This window comes from Castor canadensis, chromosome 12, assembly GCF_047511655.1.
Source record: "Castor canadensis chromosome 12, mCasCan1.hap1v2, whole genome shotgun sequence".
In the NCBI taxonomy this organism is placed as follows: Eukaryota; Metazoa; Chordata; class Mammalia; order Rodentia; family Castoridae; genus Castor; species Castor canadensis.
The window spans coordinates 6,332,619-6,345,473 of NC_133397.1; the positions used below are offsets into that span (position 1 = coordinate 6,332,619).

At 46.5% G+C, this 12,855-nt stretch overlaps 1 long non-coding RNA gene across 1 annotated transcript; it reads right to left on the bottom strand.

Moving 5' to 3' along the window:
* Positions 1 to 302: 302 nt before the first annotated feature.
* LOC141415001 (uncharacterized) lies at positions 303 to 12,090 on the bottom strand. Its single transcript, XR_012440019.1, has 3 exons — positions 11,956 to 12,090; positions 11,772 to 11,865; positions 303 to 1,113 (listed from the first exon to the last, which is right to left on the bottom strand). It is a non-coding gene; the product is annotated as an uncharacterized lncRNA (long non-coding RNA).
* Positions 12,091 to 12,855: the final 765 nt, after the last annotated feature.

The following is a 12,855-nucleotide window of genomic DNA, read 5'->3' on the forward strand; positions in this document are numbered from 1 at the left end:
AGGCCCTTAAGAGATAGGACTGTTATCTAAGCAACAATTAATATGCTGAAAATGCCCCTTAGAAATAGCCTCAATTCTCACTCTATCTCAAGCATAACTTCTATTCCTCGAGCATCTTTCTAAATTCTCAGAAAACCATAATAAGTGTGGTATACACATCTAAAGAACAGAGTTGGTATTTACAATCAAGTGCTGGTTTCAATTTTAATTTCAGATCTCAGACTTGAAAAACAGATTGAAAAGAAGAAGCTGTTTCTGTATTCCAATCTATATTAGTTCACTGGCTTAGGAACAGGCCCGGCTCTGATAAAGAGATTGAATTTTTACCTCTGCTCGGCATTGCGTCAGTTGGGTAGACTCTTATCTATTAATTTGCCAGTGAGATGATTTTTTTTTCTGGAAGCACATTTTTCTCCCCACAGTAAGAAAAACTGCTTTCAAGTTTAATTTGAATATTGAAAGACAGGCATACAGAGGACGCAAGTGAAGTTCTGCCTAGAGAAGAATCGTCACTCCATTGGCCAAGCTTACAGAGTCGATGCAGACAGAGCCCTGAGGGCTGTTTGAATTTTACAGAACTTACTGGGGAAAGACACTTTGACCAGCTCAAGGAGCGCTGAACTGCAGCCATATGGCATGGTATTCCTGATTGGGTTGGAGGGCTTTCCAGAACTTTCCAGAGTACAGTTGTCTTATGTTGAGACTCAGTTCTCCAAAGGCCAGTTAGAGCATCAGGTGCAGAGGAAGGTCATTCAGGAGTGTCTCAGAGTGGTGCCTTAATTTTGATGGTTACATCGGGGGGGGGGGGCTTCAGGTACTTCTCCAGGCCTGCTGACCCCCCTACCCACGCACTGACAAAAGACCCCCATGCTGAGCACAGTTCTAATGAGCCCAGCACAAAGGAGGCAGAGATCAAACAGATTGCCAGGCTGTGCTGGGCTGGGCTGGTCAGGTCAGGGGACAGCAGCCTCTCCTCTCTTCAGTCCCAACTTTACCTTTCATCCCAGAGTCTTTTTGTGGTCTGGGAACAATAAGGGGGAGGTGAAAATGCCTCCTCATTCCATCCTTCTCTGACTGCAGGCCACACTCTCCCACTTCGACACACCCCAGCACCTGCAGCCAGGAAACAGAAGAGGCAGCACTTGTAACCAGGACAGGTCATCTAGGAGACAAACCTGGCTGCAACCACTCAGTGCAGGACCCTAGGCTAGATGCTCTCACATCTTAATCCTCCACTTTCAAATCTAAAAATGGAGACAGAAAGAGGACTGCTGAGAGGTACAGATACGCCACCAGCTGCTGAGATGTCAGGGACAGGCACTGTTACTGACAGCGTGTGTTTCGTGCTTCCACACCTTCATAGCCTGGCTTAAGGGTCACATTTTCACCTATCTGGAAGATCTTGCTACATGGTAAGTTGTTGGAGGAACTGGACCACATGGTGGGCAATTCTGACATGAAGCAGCCGAAGCAAGGTGGATGGGTTCTGCCTCTTGAACAAATGATCAGTTATGCTTCCCTTCTATGCCTCCATTTAAAAAATATAAAAGAAGGTTAGGGAGATCTCAATAAAGGTTGTCAGGGGTAGGAATGTGATAACAATAAGAATAAGTGCATACATTTAAGATCACATTGCAAATGTCTGTGACTATACCTATGGGGCATGCAAATATATTTGTTACATGTTTGAATTCATGACACAGCTACTAAGTCTCTCCTAGAGCCATGAGAAGAAGGCTTTGACGTAGGATACCCTCACTAGTAACTAGAATCCTGCTGCCTGTCCAGAGTAAAAGACTCAACACATTCAAATTGAGTCTCCCCTCTCCCTCTCCCTACTTCTGCCCCTTCTCCCTCCTCCACAGCCTGACCCCTGAATAGCTCACCAAGACCTTTCCTCCCATCATTAGCGTCAAACCTGTAGCCTAAGGGGCCTTACTCTTGAAAGTTTCTTCAGCCACCTCAGTTCCCCTTGAAAGAACACACTCAAAGACATTTCAAAGAGTGTGTCAATGAATAAAACAGTTGAAAGCACCTTCAAGGAAAGAATCCTTTGTTGCCTGAAAAGCTGTCCCTCCTGGAAAGGATAAAGGCACTTTATCCAGTGACTCCTGACCCTGACCCTTACCCCAGGCATGGTCAGTTTGGTTTTGTCCATGGTGAAACTGAAGACCAGAGTTAAAGGACCCATCCCTGCTTTCCACAAACTCTTCTTGTGAATGGGGAAAAGCCTTCAGGCAAACCCATCCCGGGGCAAACACAACCCTCCAGAGAAGAGAAGAACAGCCCACAGAGGGGTGGGCTATATCGCTTTCCCCAAAGTTAAAATAATGAACCAAATCTCTTTGGAGAACAATGTGAGTTGAGGGGGAGCCTGACCATGTGGTGCACAATCTTGAGTCAAGTGAGTAGTAAGGTCTACATAAGATCAATGCTCGGCCACTTCCAGACTGTTGCCAAGCTCCCTGGCCAGGAAACCCTGTCTTCTGCAGATGCCATCTGGCCTCTCTGAACACTGTCCACAAGGTGCACCCATCAGAAACAGTCTGCTAGAATAAATACTCTCCTCCATGCCTATGGGTCATGGGAACCAGCCATGGCTCCCTGCTTCGTGGAAAGGAGTATAGGATACTCCATTAATCCCATCCTACTCCATGCCTGATGATAGCCATGTCAGCCCAGCAGTGCTACACCTTCTCTCTCCTTTTACACTGACTCTCTTCCACCTTTCAGCCAGTGTGCAGACCACATCTCCTTCAGAAATGCTGTCTTGATCATTCCTGCCTGATTCTGAATTCTTTCATTTGATTTAATGGCGAAACCTGGATCAAGGCTCACAGTCTACCAGGCATGCTTGATGGGAGGAACATACAGAAGCCCCATATCCTTCCTTAAGGGTTGTCCCAAGGTACTCAGTGACAATTTCAGCTCTCTTTGTATTCCAAATGACCACATGTGAATAACAGTACTTCTTTCCTCTGCTGGCCATCCTGAATGCCTGGGTGGAGAAGTGTGATAACAAGAACCCAAGTAGAAATCGAGTCACAGTTCAATATGGTCTGGCTGTGGACCCAGCCATGGAGATCAGAAGTGTCCCCTTCCAGAAGCTCTTGGACTTTGCTAAGTACAGCTTCTGAGGCTGCTGACTGCCACTCTACTTGCTGAAAACTCCCACTTGGGTTCCAATGGACTGTTAAAGAAACCTGAAAATCACCAAGCTTTGGTCTTCTTGTCAGATGAATTCCACACTAGAATTCAACCATTATCTGTGTCCATTTATTTAGACTAGAGAGCTAGGTAGGCATGAGCAAGACTAAGGAAATGCCCAGGGTACAAGATTCCATTCTGAAACCCCAGATAGCCCACACTCTGGACCAACTATTGAGACAGTGGCCTGTTTCTTCCTTATGAAACACAGTCCCTGTGTCAAGGTTTGCATGTGCCTTGCGGTCTTAATAGCTACTATGTGAACATCCACTGGCAGTCCTAAACCCAGAAAGGCAAAAAAGATCGAATATGCAAACTATTTGAAAAGGGACCACAAAGGGAAGGTCTCAGTTTTATGCCACTTAGTAATCCTTCCCTATTGGATAAAACCCCAAATCCCAACAGTTTCCACACAATCATTATTTATCCAACAGCGTACTCTCCTCTTGAGGTACTGTCCCTGTTTGGACAGTTGACACTTACCCAACTGCTCACCTCAACCCTCGAGGTAGGCTTCTGCTTTGCTAATAAATCACTCTTTACTATCCATGGTTTCCTATGATTCATGATTATACCTGGGGCAGCCTCTTATTCTTAGACCCAAGGAACACTTGGAATACCCCAACCACCAGTAACAATTTGATGACCCACAGATCTGCCCCTTTGTCTTCAGGAAGTGATCCAGGAAACTGATACTGTCTTCATGACTGGTACTGGTGCCTGAAATCTAAACGTGTGTGTCTACAGGACCCTGTCTGTACAGCAGCATGTGCTCTCTGTTACTCTGCACAGGAGCCTACAGTGGTCTACCAGCATCAAAGTTACAGCCCACGTGGCAGGACGTGAGGTGGTCCAAGGGGCTGTCTGGCCCAAGGCTGAGACTCCACTATTGTTAGCAACTCTAGGAAAATGGGAGGGCACGGTCTCCTGAGCACAGAGGGCAGGAAGGATGCACCCACACGGCAAAAGGAGAGACGTATTGAAAAGGAGAATTAGAGGGGTGACATGAGATAAAGCATTCCAGGGGCACCCAGCTGGAGGAGAGCCCAGAACTTAAGCTCGTGTTCCCACTAGTGTTCAGAGTTTGGATAGCATTTTTAATTACAGGAGAGCCACCAACCAGAAACGCCCATGGGTGATCATTGCTGCTTTCATTTTTAGCATGGGGAGAGGTGGGCATGGTTCACCCTGTGCCGGGAAGTGGGAGTCAACCCTTCCGATACCTCAGATTTCCAACCAGCTGCCAAGGGCTTCAGCAGCTCACCATACTGCTGCCAGCCTCCCTCAGGACCTCGGTCACAGGCTTTCTGTGAGGTTTTGCTCTTGGAGCTTACAGGTCGACCTTGACCCACCATACACAGTTCCCCGCATATGTACCCATCGCCGAGCCACTGATGAATGTGCACATGGGGGAGCCATGCAGGGACTTCTGCCCACCTAGAAAATGCAAGCATTACTGTAATAAAGCACAGATGCTCTTCTATTTAGTATGGGGTTATATCCTGATAAACACATGATAAGTTGAAAATATTATAAGGGGGAAATGGATTGCATCCTTCTAGCCTACCAAATGCCCCCAGTAAGCAGCACTGCTTGCTGAAGAGCACTGGGTGTTTCCCCTAGAGACCCTAGGTCTGACCAGCAGCACAGGGGAGTATCACACTACATATAGCTATCCCAGGAAAAGATCCAAATTCCAAATCATAGTATGGTTTCTGTTGACTGTATGTCACTTTTACATCATTGAAAGTCAAAAAATCAGAGTGGCCATCAGAAGTCAGGACCATCTTTGTCTGTTTCCGTCCTCAGATCTAAGTGTTGATAGCCAGACTGACCAAGATGTGACTGACTCCTCTCTGGAAGGACACAGTCATAACCAAGGAAAAGGCTCCTCACTGTGGATACATCCAGGTTCCACGGAGAGGGGACAGAACTGCACATACTCTGTGTGGTCAAGGAGGCCCCTTGGACTTTCACTCCTTTTTCAATAAAATAGGAGGGAATGCATTGTCCTCTTTACCAAACATAACCAAAATATTTTGTAAGGTATAAGGAAACTTTCAGGTCTGTCATGATATCAAAAGTTGTGCTGTCACTTTTCCTTAGATGAGAGCCCACAATTTGGACAAAATTCGGGATCAGGGTTTATATTGCAAGTATCTGTAAATGTGTCCAGAATTTGTTCTAAGTTGGAGTTTCAAAGCATTCAGGAACATGTTTGCTTTCTCCCCGGGCCATCCAATTTGGTGCAATGATCATTCTCTCCTACAAATTTCAGATTTTACATTTTACATCAATTGACGTGGGCAGTTGGCATACCACCTCTAGAAATTTTACCAAAATGTCAGTCCTGAAATAAAAAGAAACCGTTTGATAAATGTAACCTTAGTACCAACCAAAACACAAATGTTCCCACAGGCCTGTTGCAACACGGCTCACAGTGGATCTCTGACAGTGAGTGAGCTAATGTCAGCAAGTGTACAGGAGCTAAGCCAGTGCTGTGTAACAAATACACCATGCCTGTCCTGTCTGGAGAATCACACCTGTGTCCTATGGCCACCAATGCCTGAAACTGGTTAAAATTAGTGAGCAAATGAAAGCAAGCCCTGCTGAATCTGTAGGATCTGTAAGAACAGAGGTAGGCCAAGATCACCGACATCTTCCTGAAGGAATGAAGAAACGAACAAGACCCTGAGTCTTTGTCTGTGCTTGGTGCACAGTTGCAAAGTAGGAAAGGAAAATAAAACCAGAATATGACGCAGTCAGCAACTGCCCTCAGGTGCCATCTGCACATAGTCCTGGCACTATTAATTTGCAATTAACAAGGGCCTTATGTTTTATCCCCTGCAAACTCGCCGTCTTAAAGTCTAAGGGAGGGGTTCAGCGGAAGGGAACACGCAGGTGGGTGGTGAGCCTTCCCAAAAAAAAAAAATTCTGCTCTTCCAAACTGAATCACTGGCTTGTAAGCTGTGCTCTCAAACTAATAAAAGGTCATTTGTTGAAAGGAGGAGGAATATTCCATCATGCCACTGTGTGAACAGCGCCTCCAAATCACGGCAGTGCGTTTTACAGGGGTGAGTACCGTGCCACGCCTGCAGGCTGACAACCACCATCTGCACGACACAGCCCCCACTGAAAGTGCAATGGAGTGTGCAAACTCCTGCCCTCTCAGAATACGCAGAGGAGAGCAAAATCTGTGCAGAGCTCTAGGGAGGATCGACAGTCCATCATCGAAGCCTGGTCCTGGATCTGCTGCTTGCCAGCTGTGTGACCTTGGGCAAGCTACTAAACCTCTCTGTGCCTCCATTTCCTTACCTATAAAATAGTAAAAAGTAAAAAATGCCCACTGCGAGAATTAAACGAATAACTGTGACACGTCTGGCATAAAAGGTGTACCATAAACGTGAGTTTACTACATTATCAGGCACATTGCTATATCCCTTTTCTTGGTTATCTCAAAGTTCACTATGCTTTAAAAAAAAAATCTGTAAGCCACATTTGGGAAGGACAACCATGCCATTCTCGGCCCATTTTACTGAAAAGGAATTGAGAGCCCAAGTGTCTTCCTCACCCTGCACAGTGGGCCACAGTCACCACTCTGCCCTTGGGAACACAGGCTTGTCCAAGGGGAGAGGCACATTCCTAGGACAGCTCTCTAGGACACATTACTTCACCAGGGTCAAAAGGCAGGGGTGGGTCCTGTGCAGGATTTACGTTTATCGGAATTGTCTGCCTTGTTCTCGTTCTCAGAAGAAGCAACACAGGGTCCAGTCGCTGGTACTGCAATCTCAGCTACTCAGGAAGTGTAAGCAGGAGGATGGTGGTCTGAAACCAGCCCCAGGCAAAAACTGGAGACCTTACCTGAATAATAACTAAAACAAAACAAAAAAAAAGGCCTGACATCATGGCTCAAGAGGTAGAGAGCCTGCCTAGCAAGTTTGAGGGCCTGAGTTCAAACCCCAGTGTCACTAAAAAAAAACAGAAAGAGTAGAGGATGGGTATAAAAAAACTTGATGGTTATTTTGCTTAACAATGGTCATAAATATAGCAACAGACATTTGCTAGAGTTGATTGAATGCAATATAAAGCAAAATAATTGATAGTAAATGAGAAAGTCAGAGCCTACTCCACAGCAACAGCTAGCTACTTAAGAGAGGCCAAGCAGTAACAATTGCAGCAACAGCGCAGGTCCTCACCGCCTGTCCCAGCGCTGTCTTACAGCCATGGCAGGGGCCCGACCACTAACATCGAGTCTCTGTGACACTCAGGAAAACAGAAGCTCCCCTGAAGCTGGTGGACAAAATGCAGGTGATTCTGCATCACCCCAAAATCCTGCCCCTTCCAGAAAGAGCAGTCTGTGGTTGGTGGAGGCCAGGACACAATTCCCTGGAACACTCACTCACTCCCAGGCCAAGATTTCGACACAGACTCCTCATCCCAAATGAACAAGGCCATTTCCTGGGTGCAAAACGTCTCTCGCCCCAGATGTCAGCCACGCTCCGCTTAGCTAAGTGAGGCTGTGCCCCGGCACACGTAGTAGCAAAGGCTCTCAGCTCTTCTCTGGCCGTGGGAAAGACAAGGATGGACAAGGAAGAAAGAGGCGGTGTGCTGGCACACTCACGAGAACCGAATGAGGTTTCTGCATGTAATGCTTGCAGGAAGATGAGTGATCAGGAAGCTACTCTTCACTTTATCAAAGATTTTATACTTCACAAAAAGGTCACTTTAATTCCACGTGTGCTTATCAATCTCCTAGCCTGTGTAAGGTTCTAGAAATCGAAGTGTTTAGGGCTGGGAGGTAGAATAGTGGGGCATTATGAGGAAGAGAAGTGAACAAAATGTCAGTGGAAATGTTTCTTCCCTGCTAAGCTTTCAATTTGTGTGTGAATCTGCCATGGAGAGCATCACACAAGATGGAACAAATGTGAACTATTAACAAAACTTTAACAAAACTTTCTACAGAAGGGGAAAGGAAGAACTGGTTAATTCTCAACAGAAAAAAAAAAAGAGTTTGCAGGGGCCTCACAAAGAGCAGCTGATAAACAAAGCCCTTTGTCCTTACTGCCTCAAAAATTAACCCTACGAGCTCTTGATTGCAGGCCTGTCATTTTCCATATGACTTCTTCAGACACAACCAACTGCTTAAAATGACATATTTAGATGACCCAAGTACTGGATGAATTATGTTCCCCAGAAAAGATATGTTGGGTTCCAAGCCTTCAGTGCCTCAGAATGTGGCTTTGTTTGGAAACAGGGTCTCTGCAGAGTGACACAATTAGAATGAGATATTTAGGATGGGTTCTAATGTAATGACTTGTGTCCCCATGAAAAGGGAAGTCTCAACACAGACACAGAGAAGCACAGAGGACACAGGTGGGAAGATATTTCCTGAAGATGAAGGCAGAGATGAGGGTGAGGCTTTACAAGTTAAAGACCACCAAAGACAGCCAGCAAACCATTGGCAGCCAGGAGACAGGCACGGATCAAGTGTTCTTCACGCTCTTCAGAAAGAACCAGACTCCTGTTCTCTGGAGTCATCACGTTCCTCGCTGTGAGCCGAGGGCACAAGGCTCTCTTAGCAAACCAGAGGAGGTTGGAAGTTCTCATGAGTCTCTCCTGACTCTGACCATAGACCTCACGCCTGTGTCTTGGGCCATGTTCAATCAGGTCTCAGGGAAGGAAGTGCCCCAAGCAGACCTCAGGGCTACATCCAGAAAGCTGGAGTCTGTGATCAAGTTCCTTTACTCCATGGTTCTGGCCACATGAAGGTGGGCAGACACTGGGGGAAGGAGATGTCGTCTGGAACAGCAAGGGGCTGTATACTAAGAAGTGAGTAACAGAAAGTAGGTACGAGGATAATGAAAACAAAAATGCTGATGCGACCTCACCTCCTATCATCCCAGCATCCCATGTGATTAATCTTCTGTCTGTGCTGGTTGTTACCATCAGCACACTCACATGCTCATGTTTTCTTCATCCTGAAACAGCCTGCCCTGGGCCTGACTTCCCATCCAGCCTCCATGCCTTTCTCTCTTCTCCAGCAAATCTTCCCAAGTCCTCTGAACAAAGGGCTCTAGTCTCCCAACTTCTTTACCATCTCCTAAGCCTGCTCTACTCAGACTTCCACTCTTTCACACCACCGCAGTCTCCCTGCCCAGGTTCCCAAGGATGGCCACAGAAGAAGTCACAACAGCTGTCTGTGCTCCTAGCTCCTGGAATTGTTTTGCTCACCTACCATCTTGGATGTCTCAAGCTCTTGGTTTTCTTCCTGTCTCACTGCCTTACTCTGGTTTTCAATCGTTTCCCCACCCTCTTAGTGCAGAAGTAGGGGCTCCATCCTTAGAATTCACCTCTCTTTAGCCTACACTTATGATGCCTCCCACACACAGGATTAGAACATTCTGTATCTCCACCCTGAACTTTTCCATGAACTCCAGATGTGGATCCACCCACCTGCTTAGCAGCAAGTGTCTTGGATGTCCTTTATCCAAAACCAAAGGCCTGACCTTCCACACCTCAACCTGTTCCACTTAAAATTCTCCCTTTTCAGTGGAAATTCATCTCCACTTGCCAGGGCCAACGCTTGGTTTTTCTTTGGACGTCTTGTTTTTCTTCTTATACCTCAATCTTGCTCTTCATCAAATCCCATTGTCACTGCCTTTAAAACATACTCGGTAAATGCAGTGCTCTTTTAAGGGAGCTATCAAAATTCAAAGCTTCTTCATTTCATAAAAATACATGGATGTTTGTCCAAACATTGCTCCTGTCTTCCTGGGACCCCAAAGTCATAAATAGAAAACCGTGAGACTGGGTCTCACCTTGTTCTTGTAATCTCCCCAGCCTCTGTTGGAAATATCCGCATGACTTATTGTGAGGAATCTAAACTCAAATCTGAACTCTCTACCCTTGTCTCTGCTGTGCCCACAGTGCTGTGGGACCATCCAATGAGTTCTTAGTTATAGATATCACCTTTTGCAGTTCTAAAATTCCCATTTGATTCCTTTTATAGATTCTAATCTATAAGAGGCAGTTGAGAAACTGCCTCTCTTCCTCCATTCTGTCCACCTCTTGCTCTAACACATTGATCGTTGCTATTTTGAACTCCTTGTCTCCTGACCTCATCCATTTGCCTCTGTGGACTGTCTGCAAACTTCAATTTATGCTCCCTTTCTCCTGTTCCTTCTCACAGCTGGGAAGTGGTTCTTGTGTGTAGCCCACTGTGGAAGACACAACCAGGGACTTGAACAACACCCCCTCCTCTCTAGGTGGGACTCCACTGCAGTGGGCAGTTAAACACCTGTGGGTCCTCTAGGCCTGGCAAGGCTTGGTTTTCCTTTTGGTTGGGGAGGTCTAGTCCAGTTTTGGCTCTAACCCAAGTGTGCATCCCCTATTCCCAGCACAGGCCTTTCTGGGATTTCATGTAAATGTCTGGGCATGTTTTCCAAAGCCCTTATCTATAAATTGAAGATAACATAATCTGCCTTGCCTGTTTGTGGTCAAATTTAATGGACAAAAAGATTTGCTCTAATAAGAGGGCACCAAGGTATGTAAGTCTGGTCCCCTGTCTTCCAAGTTCCCATGTCTCCCACAGACATCAGTGCCCCTCATCTTTAGTTTTCATCTCTGTGATTCCAGAGTCTATTGTGATTATTGTTTAATGACCAAAATATATAAGTATTGTCCTCAGGAAGATTTAAGGATGAGCCCCAAGATGCTTCAGTTTCTCTATGACTCTGATTCTCCCATCTAGTCCGTGCCACCCTACCTGAAACAAAACCTCAGGAACAGGACACTGCATGGGCAAGTAATGTCAGACCCTCTGCCATCTCTTCTCAGCCCTCAAGGCGGTTCTGGTTCAGATGCCACCTCTCCACCTAAGCGTTACCGTCACCAGGCGCAAGGATGATCTCCTTTCATAATGTTTAAAAGCAACTGGACAGAGATCGACTGTCTCCCAAACCCTCAGCTTAAGAACTGAAACCATTCAGAACTTTCAGATAAACGCCACTCGGCTATGCCATAGCCACAGGGGAGGCTGAGGCCTGGCAGTGGCCACGTGGCCTCTCTGCCCACGCGCACCCAGACGCACACTCAGATGGAATTCCGCCTCTACCACTACCCCTGAGACTGAGTGTGGAAGGGCTGGAGAGTGGTGTTCTTCATTTTCAGATCAGCAAGTCGATATAATCACCCTCTGGGAAACGATAGCCAGCCCAAGAGTACTGAAGGGCCCCTTTAAGAGGCTGCGTTCACAGTGCGCCCTGAATTTGACATGAATGAAGCCAAATTGTGTTGCTTTACCATGAAATTTGGGGCCATATAATTATTTCAGACTAGAAACAAACTCTGACTTAGCTCTGCGTGACAAATGAAAAGCCTTGGACCCAGCAACTCGGCACTTACTGAGCGTCTGCTATGAACTGGATGCCAGTGAGTCAAATATATGAATTAGGCACAATTATAACATTTCTCTCGAAAGCCAGTACAGTAACGTGTGAGGAGCCAGCAAGTGACCGTCACATCGGCTGTCCCATTGTCTGGGAACAGACATGGATACAACTCACCATCCCATCTTCATGGTGTTCCTTCCTGGTGTGAAACTGTCACCATGGGAGAACAAAGAAGAAGTGACCGTTGGAGACATAAGGCCTTGGATAGCTGGTAGAACAGGGTGGGAGTTGAATAAGAGCATTTTACAACTGAGGGACATAATCTTACAATGACCCTTGAAAACTAAGCCCACCAGACCTTTAGTTTGCTGTCACTTTCATTTCACCCTTGGGGCCAGGGCTGCCTCTGTTCATCCCCGGTGCAAAGGCTTCATGTGGCCAACGGCTAGCTGGAAGGAAGGAGCTCTCAGCTTGTCTGAGGACTCTGTCAATTCACAGCATTCCAGAATACATACAGCAATGTATGATCCCACCCTAAAATGCTCAGGATCAATTTGAACAAAGGCCAGATTGAGAACAAGTCCACAGCACACCCATAGCACGCCCTTAGCACACACTGTCATCAGCCCCTGGGAACAGGCTCCCACAGGCTCTTACCTCTCCTGCACCCCAGGTTTTCCCTGTCACCCCATGAATTCCAATGGGAGATTGTTTGGGGAAGATTGAAAACACCCCTCTTTACTTTTTGCCAAAACATTAGCATTTTTGGAAGAGGTTCTTACTTCTTTTTAAGGCTCAGAGTGAGAAGCTTTTAGAAAAGCTAAAAATATCTGTTGAAGAAGAAGAAGATAACACTCTCCAGCTCTCTGTTCTTTCTGAGCAAAAAGCTCAATGGCCCTGGGAGCAGAGTCCACTTGAAGATATGTCTGGAGGGCTGCAAGTACCTGGGAAGGAGAGGCGTCAGCGGGGCTGGGTCCCTTACAAACAAAGACACACCAGACAGAGATAAAAGATCGCCAGGAGCACAGTACAAAATCAGAGATGTTTAAACCTGAAAATGGCCTGGAGAGTTCACCTAATCCAAATTCCTCATTTTATAACTGAGGAAACCAAGATTAAACAGATTAAAGGGCTTGTTCAGAGCCACTGTACAGAGCTGCCCCAGACTGCCCCTTCCCAGTGCAGGCAGATGTCCTCTCACCCACACCCCTCAGAGGACTGGAGGGATCTGGTGTTCCCTGACTCATGGCTGGCTTCC